The following is a 2,783-nucleotide window of genomic DNA, read 5'->3' as shown; positions in this document are numbered from 1 at the left end:
ATCAATCAATATGGCATTCCGGAGAAGCAGTTTTATTTTAACATTATCTGTCAAATAGCACATTTGCACCCTGTTACAGCAAAACCTGTTATTAGATAAGAATATGTGTGTACTCATAATTTAGACTATTCAAAAAGAATAGAGTCAAACTCATTTATTCACGTGTATGTGTGTGTGTGTGTGTGTGTGTGTGTGCGCGCGCGTGCGCGCACGTGAGATTTATGGCATCTTACTCTGGTTTACCCTGGTTCAACAAGCCTGTCAAGTGTTACAGCTCTTTTAGAATTTGTCTAGCAGGTTTTCTGGTCCTCAGTGGAAGACCCCTGCAAAAAAAAAAAAGTCTATAAAAAATATTTAGAGACAACAGAAATATTTAACCTTAGCAATGTATTTCTTTTTTTAGTAAAGTTATACATACTTAAGGTGTACAACATGACTTGATATACATATACTTAGTGAATGATTACTACAGTCAAGCTAATTAACATATCATCTCATATAATTGACTTTTTTTTGTTGAGAGCACCTGAAATTTACTCTCTTAGCAAATGTCCGGTATTCAACATAGTATTATTAACTATAGTCAACATACTGTACATTAGATCTCTAGACTTATTCATCAGACATAACTACCACTTTGTACCCTTTGACTGACATCCCCTCGCTTCCCTAAGTCCCAGCCCCTGGTAACCACCTTTCTACTTTGGTTCTACATATTTGACATTTTTAGATTCCATGTATAAATGTGATCAAGCAGTTTTTTTCTTTCTGTGTTTGCCTTACTTCACTTAACATAACATCCTCCAGTTTATCTATGTAGTTGCAAATGGCCAGATATCCTTCCTTAAGGCCAAATAATATTCCATAACACATATATACCACAATTTTTTTATCTCTTCATCTGTCAATGGGCATTTAGGCTGTTTCCATATCTGTACTGCTATCAAGAGTGCTGCAATGAAGGTGGGAGTGCAGATATCTCTTTGAGATACCGATTTCATTTCCTTGGGGGTACAAACCCTAAAGAGGGATTGCTAGATAATATGGTAGTTCTATTTTCATTTTTTTGAGGACTGTTTTCCATAAGGGTTGTACCAGTTTACATTCCCATCAACAGTTTACAAGAGTTCCCTTTTCTCCACATCCTCACCAACACTTGTTTTCTTTCATTTATATGAAAATAGCCATCCTAGGGCATGTGAGGTGATACATCATTTTGGTTTTGATTTGCATTTCTCTGATAGTTAACGATGTTGAGCACCTTTTCATATATCTTTGGGTCATTTGTATGTCTGTGTGGGAGATCAAGATTTGGCCACCCTGAAATCTATCTCTTTACCTTGGTTGTTTTCTCTAGGGACATTTGACCTCCCCCACTAACTGCCTAAAGAATTTGACATGGTGGCTCCTTCCTGGAACAGATCTATCATGATGGCTATAAAGATAATGTAGGATGGAGATTACAATAGGAAAGGCACCAACAAGCCCCTCTTATCAGAAGTTCTGTCTCTCTGGCCGCATTCTCTGGCTGACCCTGCGAGGAGTTGCCAGACAATCATTTACATTTATAAGGGAAATCTCCATTTGTAAAGGTATCTCCCTCTCTGTTTTGGGAAGGGGGTGGGGGATGAGCTCATTTCTAGTGACTTATCAATGTGGAAGGTGAGGCCTTGGGGCTGCATAATAAACCTTACTCTTGTTTACTGTGCTTTAGTGGTAATCTCCTGTAACTGACTCCCCCCACCCCCAAAATCCTCCTTTGTCATTGGCTGAACGTGGTATTTAAGATGAGAATTTCTGCTATTGTGTTGAGAAATGCAGTGTCCATGCTTTCTCCCATGTATACATGTTATTAAACTTGGTATTATTTTCTCCTGCTAACCTGTCTTGTTGATTATTTGGCCAGCCATAAGAACCTTAAGGGAAAGGGCAGAGGGAGATCCTCCCTCTTCCTCCGACATCTGCTTTGGAAAAACGTCCATTCAGGTCAAAGATTTTGGGGGATGTGATACCAAAAGCACAGGAAATAAAAGCAAAAATAAACAAGTGGGAGTAAATCAAACTAAAAAACTTCTATACAACAAAGGAATCAATCAACAAAATGAAAAGGCAACCTATGGATTGGGAGAAAATATTTGCAAACCATGTATCTGATAAGAGATTAATATCAAAAATAAATAAGGAACTTATACAACTAGATAGCAAAAAAAACAGTCCAATTAAAAACTGGGCAAAAGACTTGAATAGGCATTTTTCTACCAATCTATTTCTGAAATTTATTGTCTCATTTATTTTTAAGTAGAAAAAGGAATTTTATCTAGATTATTGGATTCTCAGATGAAATTTTTAGGTTTAATTCAGGAAAATATTGTGTACTATGGGAAAAAAAGTGCACTCAGTGTGTAAAATACTTTTAAATACAGTACTAACCTTCTAGTTAATGATTTTAAAAAAGCATTCTACAACTCTGGCATATAAAATTGTAATCTTATACAACCAGAACCTTCAAAATATTAAAGTTCTTATATCTATCTATACCAATATCTATCATATCAATATTGTTAATACCCTAATGACATTATTATGAAAATAAGATATGTATTTCCTATGTTTAATTTTAACACAGAGTTAACCGAAATAGGTAATATATTTATTAAATATTTATTTAGATTTGTCTGCTTATATTACATAAACTGAAGGACAAATATCTTTAATCTTATCATTTTTGTAAATTAACACATCTCCAATTGTATTTGCTAATAGTACTAAATACTGTGCATCAT

At 35.1% G+C, this 2,783-nt stretch overlaps 1 non-coding gene across 1 annotated transcript; it reads left to right on the top strand.

Moving 5' to 3' along the window:
- Window positions 1-263: 263 nt before the first annotated feature.
- LOC131406713 (U7 small nuclear RNA) lies at window positions 264-325 on the top strand. The gene has a single exon (XR_009220333.1). It is a non-coding gene; the product is annotated as a U7 small nuclear RNA (small nuclear RNA).
- Window positions 326-2,783: the final 2,458 nt, after the last annotated feature.

Source organism: Diceros bicornis, chromosome 5 (assembly GCF_020826845.1).
Source record: "Diceros bicornis minor isolate mBicDic1 chromosome 5, mDicBic1.mat.cur, whole genome shotgun sequence".
NCBI lineage: Eukaryota > Metazoa > Chordata > Mammalia > Perissodactyla > Rhinocerotidae > Diceros > Diceros bicornis.
Note: the sequence above shows the minus strand (reverse complement) of the source record. Positions and strands in the feature narration are given on the sequence as shown.